This window comes from Silene latifolia, chromosome X, assembly GCF_048544455.1.
Source record: "Silene latifolia isolate original U9 population chromosome X, ASM4854445v1, whole genome shotgun sequence".
In the NCBI taxonomy this organism is placed as follows: domain Eukaryota; kingdom Viridiplantae; phylum Streptophyta; class Magnoliopsida; order Caryophyllales; family Caryophyllaceae; genus Silene; species Silene latifolia.
The window spans coordinates 37,265,470-37,280,203 of NC_133537.1; positions in this window are offsets into that span (position 1 = coordinate 37,265,470).

Sequence of the window (14,734 nt, forward strand, 5' to 3'; positions counted from 1 at the left end):
AAGATGAGACCCACCCGTTGTATCGACACAACTCTCTTGACTGAATTGGGGATTGAGACCGATGTTAGGCATATCTTCGAGTCTTTGGGGATGACTGGGTTGTACCGCCTCCGGAAGCACTCTTATGCTTTTCTGACCTTTGCGTTCATGAGTTCCTTTAAGTATGATGCAGTGGAACAAACCGTTGAGTTCTGCCTCATGAACATCAGTTTCTTCCGTACCATGGATATGTTTGCCACTCACCTCGGGTTGGCTAGACCGGCAAAGGGAGCTCTTAGGAATATCCCGACTGAGTGTGGGGCTCGTAGCCTTATGCCTTGCTTTACTGGCAAACCCGCCCCGACCTCCAACAACATGTTGATTAATGATGTTCAACAGGTCACCTTAAAGATCTTTCTTCGTGCTTTGACTTGTCTGCTTTACGAGAGGAAGGATGTGAGTAAGTTAAACTCACATGAGGTGATGTTGCTTACGGCCTACCTTAACCCCATCTGATCCCAGAGAGTCACCTTTAGTGCCCCGGACATAGTGTGTGCCAGCTTGGCCTTGATGGCCTCTTCTGACGCTCGTTTTCTGAGCTGTGGAGCAATTTCCACTCGGTTGGCGGAGAGGCTTACCTCCTTTGTAGCCTCTTCGGCCTATACACACTTGACTCCAGCGGTCCCTACCTTGGACCGTGAGTACTTTCTTGACCTCAACTGGTTGAGGACTTTGGAGGATGGTAAGTTAGCCTGGAGGGTTTGGGGGATGAGTTGGATGCGGATACCTGCTCCCGAGAACCTTCCCGAGACCGAGCCTTTACCGGCCGCAGTAGTGGCTGCCGATTCTGATGATGAGGATGATGGGGTTCCTGAGAAGCAGCTGTACCTCATTGACCCGGATATCTTGGAGGTGATGCTTGAGCCGATGAAGGGGGATCATGTGAGACCCGAGGATGCCCAACCCTGAGTAGGGAGAGGACCGCGACGAGTGAGAGAGAGGGCGGCTGAGACCCAGCCGGAGCAGCCTGTGTCTCCAAAGTACCAGTACCCCGGTTACCCTACCATCTATAGCCCCGAGATGAGAGTGAGCCAGCTCACGGAGAGGTTGTCTGCTACCTTGACACTCTGAAACCTCCACGAGATAGCATATGTGCAGGGCATCAGGACAGAGGCAGCGTAGCCTGTATGGTAGAGGGACGTTGGGGACGACAGTGTTGTTTTCCACTCTTTTGGTGTTGAAAGGTTTACTTGGGGAGAGCCCTAGTCATATCCCTACGGTTGCTTGGCCCCTTGGCGTATGGGAGCATATGCAGGTGCTGGTTGTGTCGCAGGTCATGATGCAGCAGGAGCGGGCACGTCTGGTGGTGGTGGTGGTGACGAGGTCATGGATGAGCAGGATGTGGAGTGATGATACTCCTTTTCTTTCTTTTATATATCGTTTCATGGATTTGTAGTTGGTTGTACTTGTTCTGGTTGGTACTTTGTTAGACTTTGGTATGTATGTTGGCCATAAGGCCGTATTTTGGATACTTTTAGACTGTTTTTGTAGGATTTTGAGTCGGGGGAGCATTCCGACTCGTGTTTATATGATTGTTTGAGTTTAACATGGCGTTTTAGAGGGGATTTTCGACCTCTGGCTACTCGATCGAGTAACTACAGGGGTGGCGTTGGGGCAATATACTGATGTCAGTCTACTCGATCGAGTAGCTGATGGACTCGATCGAGTAAGTGCAGCTCGATCGAGTGCCCTACGAGCTCGATCGAGTAGCACTGTTACAACTACTTTTCGTTTAAAATCTTGAGTGAACCATCATATCTTTCAATGTTGTTATATCATTTCTTGTTGGGTGTGTTTATATCATTGTTTACGCTCAACGATGGTCATGTCATTGCGTATGGTCATTGCAACCATTGAACCTCACGTAACTCGAAACAATATGCGTTATCACCTTAGTTTATACACATAGCGTTGAAAATTGTATAAATCTATATATATATATATATATATATATATATATATATATATATATATATATCATGTGAGTCATGTTTACGTAATGTCAAGGAAGTGTCGTGGCTGTCATAAGTCGAACGTGCATATTGTTGGTTATTTTGGTACAACACTAGGTGGTATTTATATAAATTGTATTCTATATCAAGACACATTAGAAAGTTAGTGTACAATGATTATAATGTTGTTGCATACTTGGTGTGATCATATAACAATTAATAGATGACTTGTGTACTAGTTGGTAATGGTATATCTTGTGGTGTGAGGCATGGTTTTAGTGATTTTAAATTTATTCGAGTTAATTTGTGTAATGTCAAAAGTATGAGTCAAGGTTGCCTTGTGGTTGTGAGTAATATCAGTATGGTATATTATGTATCGGTTTGAGGGACGGGAAAGTTGTTTGATGGTGAACTTCGGGGACGAAGTTCCTTTTTAGAGGGGAAGATTAATGCCGCAAAAGAAAAATGACGTAATTATAACAATGTTACAGTATTTTTGTGATATTTTAAAGTATGTGAATGACTGTTTGAATAGTTTATTGTGGTTATTGTGTGATCGAGTAAGAGTTTATAATTGTTGAATAAAATAGCAAGTTGTATACTTTATTTTCAGTAATTATTCGTTATGTTGGCTTGAGAATTAGATGTTATTAGCAATAGTGGAGTTGTCTTTAGCAGAATTGTTGTGTGGTTAAAGTGATAGGATGGAATGAATCGTGTATTGTTGTGAATCTATGGTAGGACCATTGTCTCGTATGTTTTGTAATTGGTAATTGTTGATGAGTGGTGAATGAAAGTATAGTCTGGTATTTGTGTTGGTGTACGTTTGAATAATATCATGTAGTAATTGCAAGTGATAGTCGAGATAGTCGTTCTTGTGGTTAGTGTGTGTTCAGTGACTCTAAAGGAAGTTAGTGATTCACTGAGGGTCATGTTGTGTATCATGTGCTTGGGTGGATGATGATGATGTCTGATGAACATACATAGTGGGGTGGTATTTCTAAACAGATATGTTGACTTGTGTCGGGTAAACGGTGGTGGTGACCTTGGTTTCTTTGTCGTGTGTCGCGGGAGAGGATGAGTCGAACTTCGGGACGAAGTTCTTTTTAAGGGGGAAAGACTGTAATACCCGTCCTTTTAGGGACCCGTTGACCGACGTTGACCGACCGTAGGTACAAAGCTTGACCCCCGGAATCCTTTTGAGCGATGTCTGGTGATGGTGTGAACTTTAGTTGGTCTGTTACTCGATCTAGCGGGGCTACTCGATCGAGTAGCTTGGGAGGTTGATCGAGTAGGGGTCACTCGATCGAGTAAGTCAGTTACTCAATCGAGTAACGGGTTTGCAACGGGGAATTATAAATCGTGTTTTGTGTAACCGCAAATCATTTCCGCCTCTCTTCCCTAAACCTAGATGTCGTATTTTCTTCTTCCCTTCACCATAGTTCCTTCCTTTGAGGTCCTTGAGGATGCTTATACCATGGGGAGGGGTTGCTTGACTCGGGTAGCGGTCTTGACGCAAAATTGCTATGCGTAGGTATGTCATCGTCATCATCATTGTCGTTGTTGTTTCCAGTTAAGTTTGTAGTGGTAGTGGTAGATGATTGTACTGTTGGTATAGGTGTGTTGCGTGGTTGATTGATATCATATGATCGGACGTGGAATCGCTGCGGTTGGTTAAAGGTAGGTTCGCCTACTCAGTACTGTTGGTCGTATAGAGTGTCTTCTAGTGTGGTTTGGTTGTTGTAGTATCGGTGTGGTTGATTGATTGTGATAATTGGTTGGTGTTGTGTTGTTTCGTTTATCGTTGTTGTGGTGCAGGTGATTGTGATTGTTTGTCTATGGTTCTCGAGGTGCATCCTCGGTTGAGTAGAATCACATGCGGGAGTGGCTTCACGCCCGTTGTTCGCCCTCTGTGGAACCCACCACGGGAGGGGATGTGCACATTAATGGACATGGGTTTATCGCTTTGTATGATGAGCGGGGCTTAGGTGGGAATGGCTGCGGTCCCCCAATGGCAGGGCTGGTCCAGTGGATAGTCGGTGATGGTGATTGGTTGGAGGAGATGTGATGTGTGTATGTTTTGTTGTGCCTATGTTGTATCTGTGGTTGTTGGTGTTTTTCCTCAGTTACTGATCTTGTGTGGTTTGTCTTGTTGTTTGTTTCTGTTGTGTCTGTCGTGATCCCTTATGGTGAGCAGTCAGTCTTAGCAGGTTGTGATCTGGATGTTAGCTGGGTGCTTGGCGGGATGAGTCTTTCACGAGTAACGACAGATGTAGTTCACATAGTGGTTTTGGCTTGTATCTTTTATATCAATAGTTTTGTTAATTACTTGTAATATAACTTAAATGTTCTTTTATCGACATTTGATTATTACTGTTCTCGGGAAACCGAGTTGGTGACGCCCTTATATGCTAGGGAAGGTCTTGTTAAGGCTCCCGAGTATATGGGGGTGTCACATCTAGCTCCACTTGTTGTACAGCTTCCATGCCGTAAGTCAAATAGAAAGGAGTAGCCCTAGTGAGCGTCCTAACTGATGTGCGATATCCCCACAACGTAAAGGGTATTTTGCTAGGTGATACTGTCGTTTCGTACCAAAAATAAATACCTAAGTACAACTAACAGAAGTCAGCGGTAAGTAGGGTCGATCTCCACAGGGAGGCGGTATACTATCTATTTGTCTATTTATCTGTCTAATGTCACAATTGGGGGTTTTGATTGATTTAACTAAACTAGAGATTAATGCAAGGGGAATGAATAAGAGAATTAACAGTAAGAGAAGGGAGTATGCTAAGAGTCGGTCCACCGTGGCAGCTACACTATCGGAAATACTGAGGTGATTAGTCTATTGATAAGAAGAGCTATGGTCGTCACCTTTCGGTCCTTAAACCACCCTAGAGCGTAAATAGCTTAACTTTCGCCCTCACTACGATACCCTATTGTAATTAAGCAAGCCTTCCCTTCCAATCTTTCGATCCAGGTCGGGGTTAACTAGATAAATTGGTCTCCTGCATGCATTCATTCGACCTAATAACAATTAAATTGCCTAATACAATTCTTATCGCAAGACTAATCCATTCAAGTCAATTAAAACATTGCTACCACGGCTTCCCTAATCCTAACATACTAAGGGGATTTAGCTAGACATAATTAAAGGGAAACAAGAATAATAGAAATAAGAACAATAAATAAACATTAAAAAGAAAGAGAAAAGGGAGAGAAACAATTACTGAATTTTGATCCGGAAAAGGAAGAGCAAAGTAACAGTGTAAAAGTAGCAGTGTATTAAGAGTAATTAGAGAGGTGAAGATTAACGTCCCCCATTATGTCGACCTCCTATCCTATTTATAAGAAAAATAGGATTTATTAACCTAATTGCGGAAAATAAAGCTTAAAAGCCCATCCCGTCAAGGATTGTTGCTCGATCGAGCACTTAAGGCTCTCGATCGAGTGATATTCCTTAGCATTCCTCTCGATCGAAGACTTCTCTCCCTTTAATCACTCGATCGAGAAGAAGTAGCTCTCGATCGAGCAAATGGGCTCTCGATCGAATAGAAATAGTACTCGATCGAGCACTTCTCAGCGCGTAATTCCTGCTTCGCGCACCAAACTTCAAACGGCTGCCATTTCTTCGTTACTTGGACAAATAGGGCGTGGTTGGTGGCGTTGGAAAGTTAAGAGGATAAGCTTTCACCTCCAACTAGAATCACCTTAATAACCGTTGTAGAACTCGAGATATGGCTCTTACAAGCAGGAACTAGCAAATTGAAGCACTCTCTTGGCTCACCTAACTTCCTTACTCCAATGCGCATCTCAAAATAGCTTCATTTCCGCTCTAAATTCACTCTTCCTCCAAATGCATGCTAAAAGGACGGTAAAAGGCTCGATTTCACTACTTCCTGGTTCATTCCTGCAAATAAGACAAAATAACCCAAAGTAGCATATTCGGGGCATTTCGTAGCATAAAACCACGATAAAAGCATAGAAATACGTGCATGAATTAGGCTAAAAAGACTATATAAAATGCACGTATCAAATCTCCCCAAACCAAACCTTTACTCGTCCTCGAGTAAACTAAAATGCAACTAAAGGAACGGGAAAGATAACTCAGAGCTAGCTACAAATGCCCACTTAAGCCAGTTTAATGCAAGCAAACTAACACTTATAGCAAATAGTCAAATGCAAACGAGTTATAGGATGTTTATAAATAAAGCTGAACCGTCGACCTTGCAAGACCTTTAACAATGGACTCTCACGGGTCACTCTTCTCTCATGAAGCAAAGGGTGAACATATATATATATATATATAAGAGAGAAAGAAAAATAGTCGCTCACCTAGACTACGACCCACATAAACATGCATGCAACTAATATGATAGACAATTCTAGCTACCGTTCACACATTCCAACCAAACAAGGTCCTGTCACAGCCGAGGGCTTACAAAAATATGGTAAAGTGAGGCAATGGGTAAGAAAAGGCAAAACATTTATGGGAATGTGGAGGTATAGGTGATCAAGCTAGTACCTAAACAGAACCATATGACAACATCCATTTCAAACTCAATTATTGATTAAGCACAATGCCCTTCATTTGGCATAAAATCTCACCAAACCAAACTAGAAACACTCCTCAAATGATATAAGATAGATCATAGGAGCAGAAACCGTCAGCCAAACAACATTTTTTCGAATTTTTTTTTTCTTTCTTTATTTTTTCGGTTTCTTCGAATTTTCTTCTTTTTTTTTTTTCGAATTCCTTTTTTTTTTCAACTTCTCTTTTATCTTCTTTTTTCACGTCTTTTTTCATCATCCTCCTTTTCTTCATAAATTACCAACTCCGAATCAACGGAATACGCGCCAACATTTGATACAATAGACAATATACCGCAGAACGATCTAAACTAGCTTGACAAGGCAGGCTAAATTTGGAATGTAGCTAAAGGTCAACAGGCAAATTTGGCTAATGTGGAGTTAAATGGGTAAAAATGAAAGAAAGGGAATTTGTAAGCACCTCCCTGCATGTGACACCAACCACTAACCCGAATGTATGACGGCAAAAAGCAATTGAATTTCATATATGTGCAAATTGATGATACATGATATGCAAGGAGTAACTACTCACAATCCTACATGAAACTGGTCACAAATGACACCAGTTTATACGGCTCTAATTCCTTAGAATTTATAAGTAGGTTGCCAAAATTTCAGGTCAAGTCTATATGTTCAACTAAATTAAACATTAACTCGTAGATTATGCAAAAGACAAAGCTAAAAGATAACGATTTATTGCAAGGCTTAAGCAAAAGAGAGCGTTGCGTGCAATTTAATCATTGAAATATACCGTTCGACTCAACCTATATGCAAAAATAAACGTGCAAATTTTTGAATTTTATCAATTTTTCAAATTTTTATTGAATTTTTTGAATTTTAACGAAAATAAACAACAATGCAAACATAAATTAAACATGATAACAGAAATGTAATAAAAACAAGATGCGAGTTTGAGATATGGATGCATAACCTCCCCAAACCAAACCGTACAATGCCCCCATTGTACCAAAACATGGAAAGGAAATGCAAACTGAAGGAGAAAGAGAGTAAAAGCGAAAAAAAACTCACAAAATGCGCAAATAAGGGGACCTCCCCAAACCGACCATGAAATGGGAGGTTGCTAAGGGCCCGGAAAACCGTCTCAGGAAGCTAATCCAAGTTAATAACACTCGATCAAGAGGGATAGTAGCTGATCGAGTAACATGGGCGCTCAAAAACTGCTCGATCGAGTAAAATAGCAGTCGATCGAGTAGTTCCTCATCTTGCAGGTGGTCGATCGAGAGGAAGGTCTGCTCGATCGAAGGGAATTGCCGGCAAAAGTGCTCGATCGAGTAGAAAAGCTACTCGATCGAGTGATTCTCAGCTAGTACCTGCAAAACGCAATGAAAAACAGCCCGCAAACTAACAAAAACAAGCTTAACTGAGACCGTCTATGGTATAAGAACCATTTATTACAACTTAAATGAAATAAAATGCAGAATAAAATTGCCGGGTTGCCTCCCGGGTAGCGCTAGCTTCAGTCAGGTCCCAGCTCGACCTTCTTTTTCTTCGAGCTTCTATAATTAGTCGCAATCAAAATAGCTCAAAGCGCGCAGCAACCTGTCAAATAGCTGCGCATGTGCTACACAACAGCATAAGTAGCACCATAGTGGAATAGCAGAATAGGAAATTAAAATGTAAAACTGTTTAAGTCTAACAAATTTCCTATGGGCGCTCCTAAATTTATCCACGAAATATAGGAGCGCAGGAGCAATTGTCAATAAAGTAGGGTATTTATTCAGATTGACAAAATTGAGACGACAAGGATGGTGAATAATTGCTAATTTATTCGTCCACATGGGAGGGGGTAAAACATTAAAAGGAAAAGCATGAATCAGACGAGGCAGTATACAATCAATAATAAAATTACCATTTACTACCTCAGGTTGGTTGCTCTCAACGACGGAATCACTGACACAGGAATGTAATACCTCATCCGTGCTAGGAGCAAATACCGACTCAGCTGTCCTTTCGTCGCCCTCAAAAGTAGAATTCGCCCCGTAAATCTCGGCCTCAAGCGCATCCATTTCGGCTTTGAATAAGGGGACTCACCGTATCCGTTATTATCATCAAAATTATCGTCTAAAACGACCCCAAGTAACGCATCAATGCTCCCAATGGCCAAGTCAGTCGATCGAGTAGGATAGTCACTCGATCGACCAACTTCCTCCTGAATTCCACTCGATCGAGCAGCAATTTCTCTCGATCGAGCTGTTTCTCCTAGAAAATCACTCGATCGACTAGTATTAGTCACTCGATCGAGTGATTCCTCTATCTGCTGAAATCTTCGCGTGGGACAGTGAAATATGATAGGAACTCGTCATCCGAGTCATAGAGGTCATCCTCAGCATTGGGCAACACGGTTTTCTCAGGGGAGAAACCGCTCTCAGCAAGGTATACCTCTTCTTCTTGCATCTCGGTGCTAAGCCCGAGCGAGCAACTACGGACTCGAGCTCACGGAATCGGCGTCCATATTTTTGCTTCTCTCTTGCATTTGTGATACAAGCGTCACCACTGAATATATCCACTCCGCGATCTCTTCTAGCTCCATCTCAGCTGCTATCTGAGCAACTACAGACTCGAGCTCAAGGAATTGAGCGTGGAATTGTCTATTTAAATCTTGCTGAGCTTGCACTTGAGATGCAAGTGTCTCCAAATAAGATTTCAGCTCCGCAATTTCTTCTTCTTGTATATCCGGAGGATCTTGTTGCGGTGGCCATTGATAGGGTGGATGTGGCGGCACAACTACAACTACCTGCATTGTGCTCGGCGCAGGACCACATCTCCTTGCAGCGGATCACCACCTACATTCCATATAATGGGACATCGGTGATGGGTCAAAGGTACTCAAGCCTTCCCTTTGATGATCTTTCACCTAGAATCTGTCAAGGTAGTACTGTAAGGCCTATCAAAAAAAGACTCAAGGAAAAAGATCAGAACGGCCTCAAGGGAAAAATCCCCTGAGGCTAAAAACAGATAAAATTTAAACAAATAAATAAATAGATTGCCTCCCCGGCAACGGCGCCAAAATTTGATACTGTCGTTTCGTACCAAAAATAAATACCTAAGTACAACTAACAGAAGTCAGCGGTAAGTAGGGTCGATCTCCACAGGGAGGCGGTATACTATCTATTTGTCTATTTATCTGTCTAATGTCACAATTGGGGGTTTTGATTGATTTAACTAAACTAGAGATTAATGCAAGGGGAATGAATAAGAGAATTAACAGTAAGAGAAGGGAGTATGCTAAGAGTCGGTCCACCGTGGCAGCTACACTATCGGAAATACTGAGGTGATTAGTCTATTGATAAGAAGAGCTATGGTCGTCACCTTTCGGTCCTTAAACCACCCTAGAGCGTAAATAGCTTAACTTTCGCCCTCACTACGATACCCTATTGTAATTAAGCAAGCCTTCCCTTCCAATCTTTCGATCCAGGTCGGGGTTAACTAGATAAATTGGTCTCCTGCATGCATTCATTCGACCTAATAACAATTAAATTGCCTAATACAATTCTTATCGCAAGACTAATCCATTCAAGTCAATTAAAACATTGCTACCACGGCTTCCCTAATCCTAACATACTAAGGGGATTTAGCTAGACATAATTAAAGGGAAACAAGAATAATAGAAATAAGAACAATAAATAAACATTAAAAAGAAAGAGAAAAGGGAGAGAAACAATTCGAATTTTGATCCAGGAAAAGGAAGAGCAAAGTAACGAGTGTAAAAGTAGCGAGTGTATTAAGAGTAATTAGAGAGGTGAAGAGTAACGTCCCCCATTATGTCGACCTCCTATCCTATTTATAAGAAAAATAGGATTTATTAACCTAATTGCGGAAAATAAAGCTTAAAAGCCCAGCCCGTCAAGGATTGTTGCTCGATCGAGCACTTAAGGCTCTCGATCGAGTGATATTCCTTAGCATTCCTCTCGATCGAAGACTTCTCTCCCTTTAATCACTCGATCGAGAAGAAGTAGCTCTCGATCGAGCAAATGGGCTCTCGATCGAATAGAAATAGTTCTCGATCGAGCACTTCTCAGCGCGTAATTCCTGCTTCGCGCACCAAACTTCAAACGGCTTCCATTTCTTCGTTACTTGGACAAATAGGGCGTGGTTGGTGGCGTTGGAAAGCTAAGAGGATAATATTTTACCTCCAACTGGAATCACCTTAATAACTGTTGTAGAACTCGAGATATGGCTCTTACAAGCAGGAACTAGCAAATTGAAGCACTCTCTTGGCTCGTCTAACTTCCTTACTCCAAGGCGCATCTCAAAATAGCTTCATTTCCGCTCTAAATTCACTCTTCCTCCAAATGCATGCTAAAAGGACGGTAAAAGGCTCGATTTCACTACTTCCTGGTTCATTCCTGCAAATAAGACAAAATAACCCAAAGTAGCATATTCGGGGCATTTCGTAGCATAATACCACGAAAAACCATAGAAATACGTGCATGAATTAGGCTAAAAAGACTATATAAAATGCACGTATCACTAGGCCAATCGGAATGATGATGCTTGACCTTATATTTGATTAGCAATTATTCAGTTTCGGCCTGGAACTGTGATCCGTTGTCACTGATGATTTCATGTGAGCAACCTCACCGACAGATGATATTGGCTTGTATGAACTTTGACACGTTTTTGGCTGTAAGGCTAGTGTAAGATGCTGCTTCGACCCATTTATTAAAATAGTCGATGGCTACTAAAATGAAACAGTGGCCTCCTGTCCCAGCTGGAGTGATCTTCTCGATGATGTCTATTCCCCAGGCAGAAAATGGCCAAGGAGATGTCATGGTATATAGCACCGAGGGAGGGACATGTTACACATTCCAAAAAATCTGACAGTTGTGGCAATGCCTGACATATTTGATGCAATCTGACTCCATTGTCGTCTAGTAATACCCTAGGCGCGTAATCTTCTTTGCCATCATGGGTCCACTCATGTGAGGACCGCATTCTCCATCAAGAACTTCTTCCATTACCATTCGTGCCTATGAATGATCAAGGCAACGCAAGACGACAATAAGAGGTGTTATTTTGTACAACTCTCCCTGCATGAGGAGGTATTGAGAGGCAAGCAGACGTATGGCGCGTTGTCCCCTCTTTTCCATATCTGGTGGATATGTACCGTTGAGTTTGAAATTGAGAATGGCTTGGAACCAAAGTTCCTCTGGATTTTCCTCTTCATCTGTAAGGAGGTGTACATAGGCTGGCTCTGACCGCCGTTAGATGCACAAGGGCATTTCAACCACGTTGTCTGACATATTGATCAAGGATGCGAGTTTTGTAAGAGCGTCCGCAAACTGATTTTCTTGTCGAGGCAGGTGTAAATAGGTAACCTGATCGAAGAATTAGGCAACTTGATCTATTCTAGCCTGATAGGGTGCTAGACTTTCACTTCGGATTTTTCAGGATCCAGTTATTTGGTTAATGATTAAGGATGAGTCCCCATGAACTCGGAGATTCTTGATGCCTAAACTTACTGCTGCTTGTACACCAATGAGACAAGCTTCATATTCTGCTGCATTATTTGTCACCTCGAAGTCGAGTTTGACAGAAAGTGGTGTATGCTCGCCTTCAGGAAAATGAGCAACACTCCTATCCCAAATCCTCTCAAATTGGATGCCCCATCAAAGTAAAGATTCCAAGAATCCATACTGGTTTGTAGAATATCCTCATCTGGAAACAACCATGTGTCTATTAATTGCGTATCATTGATGGGATTGTCTGCGAAGAATTCAGCCATGGCACACCCCTTTATGACTTTCAAAGGTACATATTTGAGATCAAACTCTGATAGCATTAAGGTCCATCTTGCTATGAGTCCATTGAGAACGGGTTTCTCGAAGAGGTATTTGACAGGATCCATTTTAGAATACACCTTGACAGATGAGTAGCTAAGCATGTAATGACGTAGCTTTTTTATTGCCCACATAAGAGCGAGGCATGTTTTCTTGAGAGGTGTATACTTATACTCTTACTCCAAGAACTTCTTAATAAGGTAGTAGATATCTCTTTTTTCTTTTTCAACAGTCTGCGCGAGCATAGCCCCCATGGTTATTTCAGTGACTGCGAGATATAAACCAAGAGGTTGATCTCGTTGGAGAGGCATTAGCACGGGTGGCTTAGCCAATATCTACTTTCTCCTGTCAAATGCCTTCTGATAGTCTTCGTCCAATATGGCATGGTCTGTTTTCTTAAACTTTTCGAAGATAGGTTCGCAGATCATGGTGAGTTTCGATATGAATCGACTTATGTACTGTACTTTGCCCAAGAATCCTCTGACCTCCTTTTCCGTTTGGGGTTGCGGCATCTTGATTAAGGCTTTGATCTTGGATGGATCGATTTCTATCCCCTTCTGGCTGACAACGTATCCAAGAAGCTTGCCTGATGTCACTCCGAATGCACATTTCTGAGGATTGAGCCTCATGTTGTATTTGCGCAATCTGAGGAAGAACTTGCGAAGGTTATCAATGTGCCCTTCCCTATCCTTAGATTTGACAATCATATTATCCATGTACACCTCTACTTCTTTATGCATCATGTCATGTAGCAAAGTGGTCGCAATGCGTTGGTATGTAGCCCCTGCATTAATTAGCCCAAATGGCAAAACAGTATAGCAATATGTGCCCCACTGAGTGATGAAGGCTGTCTTGTGCATGTCTTCTATGGCCATTTTGATCTGGTTATACCCTGCATACCCGTCCATGAAGGATAATAACGCGTGATCTGCTGTATTATCTACCAATATATCGATGTGTGGTAGAGGGAAGTCGTCCTTAGGACTCGCCTTGTTCAAGTCTCTGAAATCAACACAAACACGGATTCGACCATACTTTTTAGGTACGGGGACTATGTTAGCCACCCAGTCTGAATACTCGGAAATTTTGATGAATCCGGCTTTGAATTATTTATCGACTTCTTCTTTAATCTTAAGAGCCCATTCTGTCCTCATCCGACGAAGCTTCTGCTTTACGGGCTTGAAATCTGGCTTTATTGGAACGCGATGTTGTGCAATATCCCTGTCGATCCCTGGCATGTCCTTGTAAGACCAAGCGAAGATGTCTTTGAACTCGTGTAGGAGGTCGATGAAATTGGCCCTTTCAGTTGGGTCTAGGGTTGTACCTATCCTAAGTTCATGGGGTTCTAATTCCGTTCCTATGTTGATAGGTTCTGTGTCTTCTATTAGTGGTGCCCCTTCCCTCTCGTCTAATATTTCTTTGATTATGTAGGGAGGTAATTTGATTGAGTCTGGGTCAGGATCATCCTCATTATCATTGTAAATAGAATTGCATTCAGAATAACACAAGGAGTAAGCAGAATCATATTTATTCATATTAAAGTTTGAAAACAGCTGAAACAAAGAAACCATATGCTCTGTAGTCAGTGGCGGTAAAGGGACAATTGCCGGGACATTTCCCAAGCTACTGTTACTAGGTGATGCTATGCTAGGAAAAACAGAGGGGTGTGGAGTGACGATAGGAGGAGACTCTCTAGCGACTTCTTTAGACTTAGACTCCGACTCCGACTCTGATTCTGACTCTGACTCGAATTCATCATCTTCAGGTTCTTCTTTGAACATCTCTCCTTCTCCAGTTGTGAGCTTGAAGAGCCTTGATTGACTGTTGGTGCATTTGATCGACCTTCTCTATCCTTTCTACTGGTTTGAGTTGGTGTCAGTGATCAATGTTGTAGGGTTGAAGTGGTCGTCCCGAAGTATCATGGTAATGATCTCATCCTGTGCTGCCCTGATGAATCGATCTTCTCCAAACAGGAGACTAACAACTTGTCCGTCGAGACAAGGTGTCTGACAAGCTTTGACGGAAAGAACCGTTTCTGGTGGAATGAAGTAGCAATCGTGGAAGATCTCGATTCCAGCTAGTCGAATGCCTTTGTAACTCCAAGGTACATGAAATGCTTGAAAATGTTCACATTCTCCTTCCCTGACGAAGTACCCATTTAGTATGGGGAGATAGGGTCGCATTTGGATTCCCTTATTCTTGCGATCCCGAACTTGAGCAAACATTTAACGAATTTCAGCTTTCGTGGGTTTGTACCCCAAGCCTAGTGGTATCTTTTGGGAGTCACATTCCTTGATAGGTGAAAAGGTACTCTCTCTGATAGGGTTTAATTGCATTCCTAGGAAGTATCCCTGG